Here is an 18,075-nt window from a genome sequence, read left to right on the forward strand (position 1 = left end):
GCTTACTCCATTTGTTTAAAGGGGAGTAGGTTGGTAAATGCTGGAGTGACTCAGCAGGACTCCAGGGGAGCAGGGATACATTAACTCTTACCCACTACCCAATGAGAATTGCCCATAGAATAATCAAGAATCAGTGCATATAGGTTTAAGGTGAGGGGGGAAAAGATTTAATTGGGACTTTTTTTTATACAAAGGGTGGTTGGTGTATGGAATGAGCTGTCGGAGGAGGTAGTTGAGTCAGGCACTATCGCAATGTTTAAGAAACATTTAGACTGGTACATGAATAGGGTAGGTTTAGAGGGATATGGGACAAACGCCAGCAGGTGGGAATAGTGTAGATGGGACATATTGGTCGGAAGGGTCTGTTTCCATGCTGTATGACTATCACTCAATGCCACAGTATTTTAAACCCATGACAAACACAAACCTGCTCACAGGTTGCTCTTCAGTCACTCTTGATATGAATGCTGGTTGATAAGGGGAGTCAATAACTAAATTTCTTTTCATTGCCACAGAGAATTCAAGGCTATATATTGATGTCTGTTAATACGGCAACTAAGAACAGTTACTCTGTAGCATATACTATGAACATGAATGCACGACACAACCCACCTCATCAATATCTCCCTACAGTTTAAAGCACAAACAGTTGAAATCATTTGGCATCAGCTGTCATGACTGCTTGAATTACAGCCATAAAAATAGCAATTACCACATTAAAGATCACAACCATTGGTCTGAGTTGCAAGTAATGAACTTTATACGGCAACAGATTGGCTCAGAGGGTAACAGCTGTCGAAGTGACCTTAAAACTTTGAACTGTGGTATATCAGGTTCAATAATTTTTTTAAAGTAATTGACTTTAAGATGAATTAAGTTTAAAAAAAAGCCTAATATTTTTGCTTTTAAAATAAATTCACAAACATATTGCATGACAGAGAAAGAGCAAATTGTGGCATTTCTGGCAAGCATAGAATAAATGTGAAACCAGTTTAAAAACCTTCAATGAGCATACCTTGTAACAGACACCACAACATGATAAAGAAAAGATAAGTAGTGCAAAGCTGCAAACAAAACTGCAACATAGATTTGGGGAGGGTGGGGGGGTTGAAAAAGCATTGGACCCCTGCTCACGGTCTTAAGTCTCCATTTGAACCACATCACCTCATTCTAGCCTTGAATGCGTCTCTGAACCGTTCCTTCCCAACTAAAGCAAGTCTAATCATGTCCATGGTTTGAATGGTTTTAATTTAAAAATGCCATCGTATTTCATTACTTTTTCTCGTATCTTACACACAACACTCTTTTCATACTTTGATATTTTATCTGTTCCCAATTTAGTATTATTTACAACTTTAGGGAGGGAAGCTAATTTTTGGGTTAGAGGGAAAATTCTAATGTTGGGGCACGGGAGAATGACATTGCTTTATGAACCAGATTTGGCAGTCAAATGGCCTCTATCTATGGAGTCAGAATCATATGGCACGGAAACAGGTCCTTTGGCATATCTCATCTATGCTGACCAAGACGAGGATGTGACAAGTAAAATGGATGAAGGGGAGCCTGTGGACATAGAGTATCTAGACTTTCAGAAAGCCTTTGATAAGGTCCCACACGGGAGATTGGTGAGCAAAATTAGAGCACGGTATTGGGGGTAGGGCGTTGGCATGGATAGAGAATTGGTTGGCAGACAGGAAGCAAAGAATACGAGTAAACAGGTCCTTTTCAGAATGGCAGGCAGTGGCGAGTGGAGTGCCACAAGGCTCGGTGTTGGGGCCGCAACTGTTTACCATATATATTAATAACTTGAATGAAGGATGACTCAATGGTATCAGGTTAGGTAAGGGGGAAGTGCAGCGAGACCTGGGTGTCCTTGTACACCAGTCACTGAAAGTTGGCGTGCAGGTACAGCAGGCAGTGAAGAAAGCTAATGGCATGTTGGCCTTCATAACGAGAGGATTTCAGTATAGTGATAAAAAGGTTCTTCTGCAGTTGTATAGGGCCCTGGTAAGACCACATCTGGAGTATTGTGTACAGTTGTGGTCTCCTAATTTGAGGAAGGACATCCTTGTATGCTTACCTTCATTGGCAGACACTACTCAAAAGTATTGTTGCAGCTGTATAAACCTTTGATTAGACCACATTTAAAGCATTTTGTGCAATTCTGTTTGAGACACGACAGGAAGGATGTGACTTGATGAGGGTGCAGAAGAGGTTCACTAGGTTGTTGCCATAATTAGGGAATATTGGCTCGAAGAAGAGGTTGAACAAAGAATAATTATTTTCTCTGGAGTGTGGGAAGCCAATGGGCAACTTAACATTACGTTATGAGAGACAGAGACAGGGTAAATGATCAGACTTTTCCCCCTCGAATGTCAAATACCAGAAGGCATAGGTTTAAGATGAGAGTGGGGTGGAAGCAGATAAGATAGCAGTGCTTAAGAGGCAGTTATAGATAGACATGAACAGGTAGTGAAAATAGGAATATAGACCATGTGCAAGCAAAGGGGATTAGTTTAATTTAGTGGAATTCTCTGCCACAGAAAGCAGTGGAGGCCAATTAACTGGATATATTCGAGAGAGTTAGATACAGCTCTTAGGGCTAATGGAATCAAGGGATATGGGGAGAATCAGGAACGGGGGTACTGATTTTGGATGATCAGCCATGATCATATGATCTTATTGAAACATATAAGATAATTAGGGGATTGGACACATTAGAGGCAGATAACATGTTCCCAATGTTGGGGGAGTCCAGAACAAGGGGCCACAGTTTGAGAATAAGGGGTAGGCCATTTAGAACGGAGATGAGGAAGAACTTTTTCAGTCAGAGGGTGGTGAAGGTGTGGAATTCTCTGCCTCAGAAGGCAGTGGAGGCCAGTTCGTTGGATGCTTTCAAGAGAGAGCTGGATAGAGCTCTTAAGGATAGCGGAGTGAGGGGGTATGGGGAGAAGGCAGGAACGGGGTACTGATTGAGAGTGATCAGCCATGATCGCATTGAATGGCGGTGCTGGCTCGAAGGGCTGAATGGCCTACTCCTGCACCTATTGTCTATTGTCTATTGTCATATTGAATGGCGGTGCTGGCTCAAAGGGCCAAATGGCCTACTCCTGCACCTATTTTCTATGTTTCCATGTTTATAATTTAACATCATGGTCAGCACAGACATCACGGGGTGAAGGCATGTTCCATGTTCATTCTTATCTGTCTGTGACCCCTTTCTCAATGTTGGTGAGGCCCAACATAAACTGAAAGAACAGTTTCATAAATTCTGTCTGGACATTCTGCAACATTCAGGAATGAATGTTCAATTTTCCAACTTCAGGTAAAATACGCTCTCATTGTTTTCTATGATCGTGCTTAGATCTCTTTCACTCCATAACTACAAAATACCTTGTTACAAGTCAGGGCACATCACCTGATCTGTCGAAGCCTCTCACCCCGTAATTTTTCGTCTTGCATCCCACTCTACTCTCCAGCACATTTTTGAAAACTGTATTCCCTGCACTCTCCACACTACTCCTTAACCCACATCCCACAACCAGTTCTGAAGAAAGTTCATTGACCCAAAACATTAATTGGCTTCTCTCTGCACAGATGCTGCTTGACTAGCTGCATTGTTCCAACATTTCTATTTTTGGTTCAGATTCCAACATCTGCAGTTTTATTTTTTTCCATCATGATGAATATGGAGAGGATGTTTCCAGTAGTGGGAGAGTCTAGGATCAGAGGGCACAACCTCAGAATAAACGGACACGTTTAGAATGGAGACAAGGAGGAATTTCTTTAGACTGGGGGTGGTGAATCTGTGGTGATTCGCCACAAATGGCTGTGGAGGCCAAATCATTGGGCATATTTAAAGCAGACATTGATAGTTTCTTGATGAGTAAGGGCATCAAAGATTATGGGGAGATGGCAGGAGAAGGGGGTTGAGATAGAAAAATAGATAAGCTATGATCGAATGGCGCAGCGTGTAAGAAAATAACTGCAGATGCTGGTACAAATCGAAGGTATTTATTCACAAAATGCTGGAGTAACTCAGCAGGTCAGGCAGCATCTCAGGAGAGAAGGAATGGGTGACGTTTCTGGTCGAGACCCTTCTTCAGAATGGCGCAGCAATGTCATATCGCCATATCGAAGCTTCTACTTCCTTAGAAGGCTGAGGAAGATTGACATGTCCCAAGAACTTCCACCAACTTCTGCAGATGCACTGTAGGAACAGCTCCAACCAAGACCACAAGAAATTGTAGGGAATTGTGGATACAGCCCAGACCATCACGCAAACCAACCTCCCTTCCATTGACTCCATCTACCCTTCACACTGCCTTGGCAACGCCACTAGTATAATCACGGATGAGTCTCACCCTGGACACCACATTTTCTCCCCTCTCCTAACAAGCAAGTGGTACAGATGTATGAAAATGCATACCTGTAGATTCAGGGACAGTTTCTTCCAAGCTATTATCAGGCAAGTGAAGCATCCCATCACCAACTACAGAGTGGTCCTGAGCTACCATCTACCTCATTGGAAACCTTCAGACTATCTTTAATCAGACTTTACTAGACTATATCTTGCACTAAACATTATTCCCTTTAACCTGTATCTGTACACTGTGGATGGTTTGATTGTAATTATGTATAATCTTTCCACTGATTGGATAGCAAGCAACAAAAAGGCTTTTCATTGTATCTCGGTGTATGTGACAATAAACTAGACTCAACTAATCTTTGCAGCTGCAATAGTATTCACCATTCAGTTTATTTTTTCTTTTGCATTATTGGTTGTGCTCATGTGATCTGCATGGATAGCATGCAAATCAAAAATATTCACTGTATTTCAGTAAAGGTGACATTAATGAACCAAACCAGTACCAATTAAGTTAAGAAATTAACAACTCAATTGGCTTCTTTTGTGGTGTCCTCAAGTCAGTGCTGCAAAGCATTATCTGAATGAGGAATACAATATCAATTGTGAACTCTAACCAAGTACAGGTTCTAATCTTTAAAATTACAATATTATAAAATTATAAGCTACTTTGTGAAAATGTCAGTAGTTGCTTGGTAGTTGCTTTTTTCTTAAAACGTTAGAATTTAGAAGGGTCCATTTATGAGCATTTTAAGCACAATTATCCCAAGTTGACAGCAGTATATAATTTACACATGCCCCTTTAAAGTTTAGGCATGGAGATAACAAAATCTCCAATCACTGTGTTGTGAGGAATGGCCTCAAGTAATACAATTTGACTAAAGCAAATGTTCTGTTGAGCAATCTAATGATTCTCTGATGTCAAAATCTGATGCAAACATCTACGGTTCAAATAAACAGATTCTTCAGTAAATTGCCAACAATAAGTATTATCATAAATCATTGTTACATAAAATTGCAATTCTAGTAAAACGACTGCGTTAATAAGTCATGTATAATGAAAGAAAACTGCAGATACTGGTTTAAATCGAAGGTAGACACAAAATGCTGGAGTAACTCAGCGGCAGCATCTCTGGAGAGAAGGAATGGGAGATGGAAGAAGGGTCTCGATTCGAAGCGTCACCCATTCCTTCTCTCCAGAGATGCTGCCTGACCCGCTGAGTTACTCCAGCATTTTGTGTCTACCTTCGCATTAGTAAGTCAAGTCAATGATTATATTTATGAAATCTTTAAATACAAACATTGAAAAGTTAAGATCATTCACATGTGAGCAATACATGAACATAGCTAACTTCACACAAATATTAATGTAACTGCAAATCGATTTTATTGTCTAATGCACAAGTTTGGTAAAGTATCGTTACAATGAAAATCTTGCTTGCAGTAGCAACACAAAAATAAATTGTACAAAAATGATCTCATGAGTGATAAAAGAATCTGATAATCACCTCAATAATTATTTGCAGCTCTAATGTAGATTACAGATAGAACAAATAACTGATACAAATAACTAAATTATAAAAATAAATAACATCTTTCATCTTCACATCTCATCATCATAGACAAGATAAATTTGCACATAAATGGCATTCATTCAAGGCTGTCACTGAAAATAAAGTACTAACAGGGTAAATGAGCAAACAAACCCAAGAAAAGGAACAAGCCATAAGCAATCCATTTCAAATTTAACACAAAGATCCAAGAATCAAAAGAAAATTGATTTGGTGGTTCTTACGTAGAAACATTGAAAATATGTGCAGGTGTAGGCCATTCGGCCCTTCAATATGATCATGGCTGATCATCCAAAATCAGTACCCTGTTCCTGCTTTCTCCCCATATCCCTTGATTCTGTTAGCCCTAAGAGCTGTATCTAACTCTATCTTGAATACATTCAGTGAATTGGCCTCCACTGCCTTCCGTGGCAGAGAATTCCACAGATTCACAACTCTCTGGGTGAAAAGGTTTTTTCCTCATCTCATTCCTAAATGGCCACCCCTTATTCTTAATCTGTGACCCCTGGTACTGGACTCCCTCAACATGGGGAACATTTTTTTTGCATCTGGCCTGTTTAATCCCTTAAGAATTTCAAATGTTTTTAAAAGATCCCCTCTCATCCTTCTAAATCCCAGTGAATACAAGTCCAGTCGATCTATTCTTTCATCATATGTCAATCCCGCCATTCGGGAATTGACCTGGTGAATCTACGCTGCACTCCATCAATAGCAAGAATGCCCTTCCTCAAATTAAGAGACCAAAACTGCACACAATACTTCATGTGTGGTCTCACCAGAGCACCTGTACAACTGCAGTAGGACCACCTTGCTCCTATACTCAAATGCTCTCACTATGAAGGCCAACATGCCATTTGATTAACAGGTCCCTTTCAGAATGGCAGGCAGTGACTAGTGGGGTACCGCAAGGCTCGGTGCTGGGACCGCAGCAATTTACAATATACATTAATGACTTGGATGAAGGGATTAAAAGTAACATTAGCAAATTTGGGTGGCATTGGGATGACACAAAGCTGGGTGGCATTGTGAACTGTGATGAGGATACTATGAGGATGCAGGGAGACTTGGACAGGTTGTGTAAGTGCGCAGATGCATGGCAGATGCAGTTTAATATGGATAAATGTGAGATTATCCACTTTGGTGGCAAGAATAGGAAGGCAGATTATTATCTGAATGGTGTCAAGTTAGGAAAAGAGGAAGTACAACGAGATCTGGGTGTCCTAGTTCACCAGTCACTGAAAGTAAGCATACAGGTACAGCAGGCAGTGAAAAAAGCTAATGGCATGTTGGCCTTCATAACAAGAGGAGTATCGGAGCAAGGAGGTCCTTCTGCATTTGTACAGGGCCCTAGTGAGACCCCACCTGGAGTATTGTGTGCAGTTTTGGTCGCCAAATTTGAGGGACATTCTTGCTATTGAGGGAGTGCAGTGTAGGCTCACGAGGTTAATTCCCAGGATGACGGGACTGTCGTATGTGGAAAGACGAGCGACTAGGCTTGTATACACTGGAATTTAGGATGAGAGGGGATCTTATTGAAACATAAGATTATTAAGGGATTGGACACGCAAGAGGAAGGAAACGTGTTCCCGATGGTGGGGGAGTCCAGAAAAATGGGCCACAGTTTAAGAATAAGGGGTAGGCCATTTAGAACGAAGCTGAGGAAAAACCTTTTCACCCAGAGTTGTGAATCTGTGGAATTCTCTGCCTCAGAAGGCAATGGAGGCCAATTCTCTTGATGCTTTCAAGGGAGATTTAGATAGAGCTCTTAAAGAAACCGGAGTCAAGGGATATGGGGAGAAGGCAGGAATGGGGTACTGATTGTGGATGATCAGCCATGATCACAGTGAATGGTGGTGCTGGCTCGAAGGGCTGAATGGCCTACTCCTGCACCTATTGTCTATTGTTTTCTTCACTGCCTGCTGTACCTGCATGCTAACTTTCAGTGACTGATATACAACGACACCCAGGTCTCGTTGCAACGAGAGGATTTTAGTATAGGAGTAAAGAGGTCCTTCTGCAGTTGTACAGGGCCCTGGTGAGACCACATCTGGAGTATTGTCTGCAGTTTTGGTCTCCTAATTTGAGGAAGAACATCCTTGTAATTGAGGCAGTGCAGCATAGGTTCATGATATTGATCCCTGGGATGGCAGGACTGTCATATGAGGAAAGATTGAAAAGACTAGGCTTGTATTCACTGGAGTTTAGAAGGATGAGAGGGGATCTTATAGAGACATATAAAATTATAAAAGGACTGGACAAGCTAGATTCAGGAAAAATGTTCCCAATGTTGGGGGAGTCCAGAACCAGGGACCACAGTCTTAGAATAAAGGGGAGACCATTTAAAACTGAGGTGGGAAGGAACTTCTTCACCCAGAGAGTTGTGAATTTGTGGAATTCTCTGCCACAGCGGGCAGTGGAGGCCAAATCACTGGATGAATTTAAGAGAGAGTTAGATAGAGCTCTGGGGGCTAGTGGAATTAAGGGATATGGGGAGAAGTTGGGCACAGGTTACCGATTGTGGATGATCAGCCATGATCACAATAAATGGCGGTGCTGGCTCAAAGGGCTGAGTGGCCTCCTCCTGCATCTATTTTCCATGTTTATATGTTTCTATGACACAAAGCTGGGTGGCAGTGTGACCTGTGAGGTGGATGCTCTGAGGCTGCAGGGTGACTTGGATAGGTTGGGTGAGCAGGCAGATGCAGTAAAATGTCGATAAATGTGAGGTTATCCATTTTGGTAGCAAAAACAAGAAGGCAGATTATTATCTGAATGGTGTCAGATTAGGAAAAGGGGAGGTAGAAACATTGAAAATAGGTGTAGGGGATGTCATTTGGCCCTTCGAAGCAGCACCGCCATTCATTGTGATCTTGGCTGATCATGCACAATCAGTAATCCGTGCCGGACTTCTTCCCATAACCCTTGATTCCGCTAGCCCCTAGAGCTCCATCTAACTCTCTTTTAAATTCATCCAGTGAATTGGCCTCTACTCCCTTCCGTGGCAGAGAATTCCACAAATTCACAACTCTCTGGGTGAAAAAGGATTTTCTTATCTCAGTTTTAAATGGCCTTCCCTTTATTCTTGGACTGTGGCCCCTGCTTCTGGACTCCCCCAACATTGGGAACATTTTTCCTGCATCTAGCTTATCTAGTCCTTTTATAATTGTATACGTTTCTATAAATCCCCTCTCATCCTTCAAAATTCTGGTGAATACAAGCCCAGTCTTTCCAATCTTTCCTCATGACAGTCCCGTCATCCTGGGAATTAAATCTCGGGGCCCTATACAACTGCAGAAGAACCTCTTTACTCGTATACTGAAATCAACTCGTTATGAAGGCCAACATGCCATTAGCTTTCTTCACTGCCTGCTGTACCTGCACGCCAACGTTCAGTGACTGGTGTACAAGGACACCCAGGTCTCGCTGCACTTCCCCCTTACCTAACCTGACACCATTGAGATAATAATCTGCCTCCTTCATTTTGCCGCCAAAGTGGATAACCTCACATTTATCTACATTATACTGCATCTGCCATGCATCTGCCCACTCACTCAACCTGTCCAGGTCACCCTGCAACCTCCTAACATCCTCTTCGCAGATCACACTGCCACCCAGCTTTGTGACATCTGCAAACTTGCTAGTGTTACTTCTAATTCCTTCATCCCTTAGAGGGATATATGGGGCAAATACGGGCAGGTGTAACTAGAGTAGATGGGGCATCTTGGTCAGCATGTGCAAGTTGGGCCGAAGGGCCCTTTTCAATGCAATAACTCTTATAACACAAACACAATCACATCTCTCAATGCCAGACCAATATCCAGATTAAAGCCATATATTTCAATGATGTATGTAAATTTAATTATTTTAATGGAACATAAAAGTCAGGAAATCACGTTGCAGCTTTGTAGGTACTTGGTTAGGTCGAATGTGGAGTACTGGTCTCTTCATTTGCGGAAGAATGTGGACCCTTTGAAAAGGAAACTGCCAATAAAAAGTGCAGGTGCTGTGTACCCTCCTGACCAATACAAAAAAACACATCATGAACATTCGTTTAACGATAGCCCAATGTTTAGAATCAGGTGTCCTACATGTTTGAATACATCCTTCCTGTTTGCAAATTTCTGGATTCTCCTTGTACAAATTGTTTACTCTTTTATGTTCAAACATCATTTCACAGTTTCTTTTTATGGCTGCCATGTTGAAATCTTTCATCAGAACTTAGTCATCTGATACCAAGGATCAGTTTCATCTGTAGCACTATACGATCTTAAACATTTCATTCATCCCCAACCGTCCCAACCTTTAAAAATAGAAAATTAACCCCAAACTTGCTATCTCATTCGCAAAATGAGTAAAAATAACTACAGCAGAATGTAAAAACAAGGTCCTGCAGATGCCTGAAGAAGGGTCCTGACCCAAAACATCACCTATCCATGTTCTCCAGAGATGCTGCCTGACCCGCTGAGTTACTCCAAACTTTTGTGTCTTTTTAATTTATAAATAAGTGCAATTAGTTTGATCATAAATGACATTTACTCTTTTCAATCAAGACTATAGTGAAAAAAAAATTAACGTAGTAAATTTGGAATTTTTCATTTTAAAATACAGTACACCATTGTTATAATGGACCATGAAAGGGGGGGGGGGGACACATTGGTGCGTTGATGTCCTTTATTGCCGATTGTCCGTTATTACCGAGTAAGGTATTATTATTGTATGTAGTTGAAAAACATAGTTGATGGTTAATACACAAAGTGCTGGAGTAACTCAATGGGTCAGGCAGCATCTCTGGAGAACATGAATTGGTGACAACGGGACCCTTCTTCAGACTGATTCAGTCAGTTGAGTGAGTCCAGCATTTTGTGTAGTTTCACCTTACAACTAGGCACAGGAATTGCTGGTCTGCACCAGTGAGCTCCTCCACATCAGCTACCCTACCAACCGGCCGCCGCGAACCACACGGTAATCCCTGGCCGTCAGCTCCCCCCTCAGTCTGCCGACAACGAGAAACGCACCCAGCCACCGCAGAGCCCCCCCTCCCCTCCCACCAGTCGCTGCCCACACCCTCCCACTCCTCTGCAGATGCCGACACCTTCCAAGGTGGAGTATGTCGGCGACTCGGGGGGAGAAGGAGGCAGTGGTGAAGGGGGGGGAGTGGCCGAGAGGACAGAGCGATGGGAGAAGGAAGAAAAGGTGGCAGGGGAATGGACAAAGCAATGGAAGAAGCAGCAGCTGGTGAGAGTGGAGGAAGCCCCATGGTGACCGAGCGCTCCCCACTGGCGGCAGCGGCCTGAAGAAAGTGGTGTCCCCAGGGGCTACAGTGTGAACCGCAACAACACCCATGTGAACCGGTTCGCACGTTCCAGGGGTAGCCTGAGCTGGGGAGATCCCACAAGCTAGGATGGAGTCAGCAGGTCCATCCGCTAGAATCCATTAAGGGTGTCTGGTAAAACAAGGGTTTACTGTATAATTTTGAGAAAAAATACAGTCAATATATCAGAGTGTGATATTTACACGAAGGCTTTTTTTTGAGCATCATATGTACAAAATTGTTATGATAATTTTTCATCATGTTAAAACTGACAAATGTGTCCACAACATCCCAAGGCACTATTGTAAAATTACCAAATAAACTGAGTTGCAGCAAAAATATTATTAAAAAGGAACTCGCTCAGTTACTCCAGTATTTTGTGTCTATCTTTGGTACAAACCAGCATCTGCAATTCCTTTTCGTTACATTTTGACGATTGCACTGCAAATTCATCCATTTTCTCCAGAGATGCTGTATGAGCCATTGAATTACTCCAATATTTTATGTCTATCTTTGGTACAAACCAGCATCTGCAATTCCTTTTCGTTACATTTTGACGATTGCACTGCAAATTCATCCATTTTCTCCAGAGATGCTGTATGAGCCATTGAATTACTCCAATATTTTATGTCTATTTTGACATAAAATATTGGAGTAATTCAATGGCTCATACAGCATCTCTGGAGAAAATGGATGAATTTGCAGTGCAATCGTCAAAATGTAACGAAAAGAAATTGCAGATGCTGGTTTGTACCAAAGATAGACACAAAATACTGGAGTAACTGAGCGAGTCAAGCAACATCACTGGAGATAATGGATGACTTTGCAGTGGAGTAGTTAAAATGTAATAATGTAATAAAAAGGAATTGCAGATGCTGGTTTATACCAAAGATAAACATTAAATGGGCAGCATCTCCTGCGTGATCGGCTTAGTAACTACAGCATTTTATGTCTAACTTTGTAGCAAAAGCAACTGTCTATGTGCTTCTTAGACAAAAAGGTGTTGCTCTGCAAGACACTGGAAATCTAGAAAAGAATCATCCACTAGAATATAATGCATCAAAATACTGTTTGAGGAGTAAATTTAATGTGCCAGTACAGAACAGGAGAATGTTTTTGACAAGACTTTTTCCAATTATTTGCAATTTATTGATTCCTTTCAAACTTTTATTATTATCATTACTAACGGAGAGATAGTATTTTGGTTCTTATAATAATTTTCAATTTATTGACTTCATTGAAACATTTTTTATATGAAGAAGTGTTAGCAGTATTAATGGCGAGTACATTTTGTCCCTACTAAATTGAAAATATTTGGCAGAAAACGGAAAAATATTTTGACACCAGCAAATATATTCGATACCAACAGGAAAAGGTAATAATCACAACCTGCAGTATATAAAAATACACAGTAAACACTTGCAATAACAGACCAGAGGGGATTGGGGGGGGGGGGAATAGTCTTGTTATTGCCGATTGTACACATTAACAGAGTGAGGGGGGTAAAGATTAGCCCAAGGCCAGGAGGGAAGAAACGAGGCAATGGGGAGAGGTTAAACTAGTGGGAATTCACAAGCGGGGAGCCGCTGAGCCACCGGCCCCACAAGAGGTGCGCCCAGCAATGGGTCCACTACTCAGGCCGCCTTCATATTGCTCGTGTATTGGGTGTAATTGGTGCCTCGGTCTGCTATAATCAAAATCTGCTATATAGAGGTCCATTATCGCGAGGGTTTACTGTCTGCACATCACCGCTGCTTCAAAACGCTTCACAAAAGGGTGAATGGAGTTGATTCATAGTCTCGATCCACTGATGCTGCCCGACCTGTTGAGTTACTCCAGCAACTCGTATTTTTGCTCCAGATTCCAGCATCGGTATTTTCTTGCCTCTCAAAATTAAATTGTAGCACAGTTGCAAAATAGAACGTGTATTAATGAAAGGAAATGCATTTCTTGTGCATAATATGGTTTGGGCATTATGAATGACCACTTAAGACCACGTCTGTAAAGATGATCAAGAAGATAACCAACCTGGGCAGCTGAAAAGTCCATGAGTCACCAAGATAATGAACCACTTCCTTAGAAGGCTGAGGAAGTTTGGCATGACCCCAACAACTCTCACCAACCTTGACAGATGTGCCGTAGAAAGCATTCTAATGGGATGCATCATTGCCTGATTTGGGAACAGCTCCATCCAAGACCACAAGAAATTGTAGAGAAATGTGGATGCAGTCCAGACCATCACATTAACCCATCTCCCTTCCACTGACTCCATTTATACCACACGCTACCAAGGCATGGCCAGCAGCATAATCAAGGATGAGTTGCACCCTGGCCACTACCTCTTCTTCCCTCTCCCATCGGGCAAAAGGTATAGGTGTGAAAACGCACGCCGTCTAGATTCAGGCACATTTTCCCACCAGCTGTTAGCAGACAACTGAACTATCCTACCACAACTAGAGAGCAGTGCTGAGCTACAATCTACCTAATTGGAGACAATTCGGATGATCTTTGATTGGACTTTACTGGACATTATCTTGCACTAAACGTTATTCACATTAACCCCTTTACCATGTATCTGTACACTGTGGATAGCTCGATTGTTATCATGTATTGTCTTTCCGCTGACTGGTTAGCACGGAACAAAAGCTTTTCACTGTACCTCGGTACACATGACAATAAACTAAATCAAACACTGAGTAAAGGAGGCACTGTGCCCCAATTTAAAAATTAAGGAATCTACACATCTGTCATGACTTTGATTTTATAATCTAACTAGACGAGCCTGGACCTATGGGACCAAATCTCTCCTGTGGGCGGGGCAACCCTCCATGCAACAACCCCTCCCCCTCCATCAACCCCCACTCCTCCCCTCACCCACTCCATCCCCCTTATCCCCCCACTCCACCCCCCCTCCTCCCCTCACCCCCCCCTCACCCACACCATCCCCCCCTCAATCCTCCTTATTCCCCCGTCCTCCCCTCTGCCGTTTGCACCATCGCAAAGTCGAAATATCGCAAGTCGACGCATCGCAAGTCGGGGAGCATCATAACTCGGTGAACATTGCAAGTCGAGGAGCATCGTAAGTTGGAGAGCATCCGTATTAGATCAACGGGCCCCAACTGCGCACGTGTGAACCTTCTCCCATTGTGACATGGGAAAACGCAGCTCGGTGATGATGGCACTCCTGTTTGACCCTCTGCCACCGCACTGCACCACGGGAGGAAAGTCAGGCACGGGACGCGCCAGGACGGGCACCGGTCCTCCTGGCGGGGGGGGGGGGGGGGGGGGGAGCGCATTTAATAAAGTTTCAGCAGAACGGTTCAGCAGCCCCTTCATTGGCCGCCACTCCGTCAGGTCCCATTGTGACGTCGAACACGACTGACGGCCAGGGAAATGGAAGAGTGATTTTTTAAGCTTTAAAATGTCAATAACTTTAAAAATATAAGTCCAATTTGAATGAAACTTGGGTAAAAGCACATTGAAATTGTTCTGGTCTTCATCACATTATTGGCTGATCTTTTCTTGGATTCATCTCCAAAATCTTTCCTGATCACCATAAGCCTTGAACCAAATAGAAACCAAATGTCAGGTAGACAAAAAATGCTGGAGTAACTCAGCGGGTCAGGCAGCATCACTGGAAAAAAGGAATGGGTGACGCTTCAGGTCGAGACCCTTCTTCAGACTGATGTCAGGGGAGGGAGCGGGACAAAGATAGGATGTAGTCGGAGACAGGAAGACTAGTGGGAGAACTGGGAAGGGGGAGAGGATAGAGAGGGAAAGCATGGACTACCTGAAGGTAGAGGTCAATGTTCATACTGCTGGGGTGTAAACTACCCAAGCGAAATATGAGGTGCTGTTCCTCCAATATGCACTGGGCCTCACTCTGACAATGGAGGAGGCCCAGGACAGAAAGATCAGATTGGGAATGGGAGGGGAAGTTGAAGCGTTGAGCCACCAAGAGATCAGGTAGGTTAAGACGGACTGAGCGGAGGTGTTCAGTGAAACGATTGCCGAGCCTGCGCTTGGACTCGCCGGTGTAGAGAAGTTGACACCTGGAACAGCGGATACAGTAAATGAGGTTGGAGGAGGTGCAGGTGAACCTCTGCCTCACCTGGAAAGACTGTTTGGGTCTTTGGATGGAGTCGAGGGGGGAGGTAAAGGGACAGGTGTTGCATCTCCTGCGGTTAAATTGATTCCTGGAATGAAAAGGCTTGTCAAAGGAGAAAATGTCAAGCATATGTTTACTGAAGAATGAGAGGCAATCTCATTGAAATGTAGGGTGCTGAACAGTTGTGACAGAGTTGCTTGTTGCTCTGCTATCATGCATGTTTCCAAATCAGATATAGCGTGAGTGATGAAAAACTTATTCTGGATTTAAACAGTCTAGGAGGAAAAACCTGTTTTCATACAACCTTACCATTATGATTATAAAGAACCCAGTTGCTGCTTTAATGGAGGAACAGCACCTCGTATTTTGTTTGGGTAGCTTACACCCCAGCCATATGAACATTGACTTCTCTAACTTCAAATAGCCCTTGCTTTTCCTCTCTCTCCATCCCCTCCTCCTTCCCAGTTCTCCCACCAGTCTTACTGTCTCCGACTACATTCTATCTCTGTCCCACCCATTCCCCTGACATCAGTCTGAAGATCAGTCTGAAGAAGAGTCTCAACCCGAAACGTCACCCATTCCTTCTCTCCAGGTGCTGCCTGCCCCGCTGAGCATTTTATGCCACACTTTTTAAAATGCAGATCTACAGGGCTACAGTCAAAATAAGCTTATGCTTGATAATGGGTTTTAAAATTAATAACATAGAACCTTTAAAAAAATTGTCACATGTACTTTTGCCAAGACAAAGCACTACCACCAACAGTCCTGTGAGATCATAGTCCAGTCAGATGGAAAATCAAAGCTCGACTACAAAGACAATTCATCCTGTTTTCCATTGCAAATTTAGTAGAATATGCAGAAGTACTACTTCCTCATGCGAGCAAAATGATTTGGACATACATTTCAGAGGTGTTTTTAAATATGACTTTTAGTACTGTCTAGTGCTTTCCAAGGATAAAATAAATTTTAGGATCTTTCACACTTCAGTGCTGTTATGTTCGCTCTAATTTTCAGAGCGAAAGCAGAGGGTCTATGACATGAGCATCATAAACATAATTACGGCAGAAAAGCTACGCTCAAATTATTAGTTTTCAAATCTTAATAAAAATATCCCTGGATAAGTTAAAAAGCTTGCATACATATTGCAGTGCAAAATACAGTATTTTTGATACTATGGAAAAAGATGTGGCATATTAAAATATACTAATATAAATATGTATCTTAAATCCATCAAATTACTGCCAAATGCTTTTCAAAGCCAAGAACGTTCCGACTGAGAAGAAACAGTTACAGCTTGATAGATTTCAGCACCCAAACATGTACCAAAAAGAGCACGGATATTTTTGAATAATCATGCAAGGATGTTCAGTTTTCCCATATCCTTTGCACAAATGGGTAAATCAATTGTTGCACCACCTATAAAATGCATTATCATAATGAGACGCTACATTTGTGAACAGATATCTGCTAAAAAATTAGGCACTTGTAAATTGGTTTAAATTGCGTTTTTCCACAGCAATATTCAATAACGGAGCAGTTTCACTGCAACATTAAACCGCTGGCGGTGCGTCAAATGGGGAGATTAAACGGGTTCGTGAAAACTACTTTGCCATGTACAATGATAATGAGATAGTAAACCCTCACGTTTGTAAAGTAAGCAATTCCGTTTATTTAAAGAAAACAAATCTGCATCGTCTCCTTTTATATTAAAAAAAATGCATCAAACACATTATTTCGGGCAGTTGTTGCAGGACTAGGGTAGGCTACGAAAAGCAACTGTGCATTTATCAGAGTGCAATCATTCTGATGTTATTTTTTAATTATAGGATATCAATTATTCCCAATGAATCAAATACATATGTTGAATGAGCACAATGAGTTTCACTGCCCGGCCGGTTTAACTCCCGAGGTCTAAAATTAGGGACTCGACCCGAATGGTCGCCCCCTGCCTTCTCTCCAGATACGATGAGTTCCTCCAGCATTTTGTGTCTATTCCAAAGCTGACATTCACAACCACCGTTTAAAGGGCCATCGGGAACAGACAGACACCGTGCAGACAGAGCGCAGCCCTGCCCCGCCCCGCCCCACCCCACCCCACCCCCGCGGACCCTTCAATCCGGCCCCGGCCCCGGCCCTACCTCACTCTGCTTTCCTCCCAACGTAATTGATAACGAGCAGCGACCGGTCGCGCCCACAAAGCTGCACGGGGAATCACACCCGTACCCGCATGCGGACCTTGGCGTCCACCTTGTCGTGTGGCGTCGCCGCGGTAACGACGGGCGGCTCGTGTTCGGGCCTGAGCCTCAGCGTCCGCTGCTGTTGCCGCTGCTGCTCCTCTACACTGAGCGGCTTCAGCCTGTCCGCGCCAGCCGTCACCGTCACCACCGCTGCCCGCCCGCAACGCCGATTGTTGCCATGCACTCACACCACAGTGTGACGTGACGCCGCGCCGGCTACCCCGCCCACCCCGGCCCTCACTCGCGCACGCATTGCGTCAGGCAGACGCCAATTGTGACGCCAACGCGTTTCTCTCCCACAAAGACCTCCTGTTTTGCATACCCAGCCCCGCCCCCCCTTGCAGGTGCAGGAGCCGCTCGGCCCCACTCCTTGTTCTGGTTCTGGTTGATTACTGCGCAAACACCTCATAAATGGTTATCTCGCGCAGGTCGGAGTGAGTAGAGTAGTGATTAAATTTTGAAATGGGCCTTTTTGACCAAGT

General features: G+C 43.2%; 1 protein-coding gene across 3 annotated transcripts in view; it reads right to left on the bottom strand.

Moving 5' to 3' along the window:
- The window catches only part of LOC144591940 (putative E3 ubiquitin-protein ligase HERC1), a 209,667-nt gene extending 191,919 nt beyond the window's left edge, over positions 1 to 17,748 (bottom strand). For all 3 annotated transcript variants that reach the window (XM_078395990.1, XM_078395980.1, XM_078395998.1), the window contains exon 1: positions 17,495 to 17,748. The gene's annotated coding sequence lies outside the window, so the exon portion shown is untranslated. The remainder of the gene's footprint in view (positions 1 to 17,494) is intronic.
- Positions 17,749 to 18,075: the final 327 nt, after the last annotated feature.

The sequence above is a fragment of the Rhinoraja longicauda genome, chromosome 1, assembly GCF_053455715.1.
Source record: "Rhinoraja longicauda isolate Sanriku21f chromosome 1, sRhiLon1.1, whole genome shotgun sequence".
Classification (NCBI taxonomy): domain Eukaryota; kingdom Metazoa; phylum Chordata; class Chondrichthyes; order Rajiformes; family Arhynchobatidae; genus Rhinoraja; species Rhinoraja longicauda.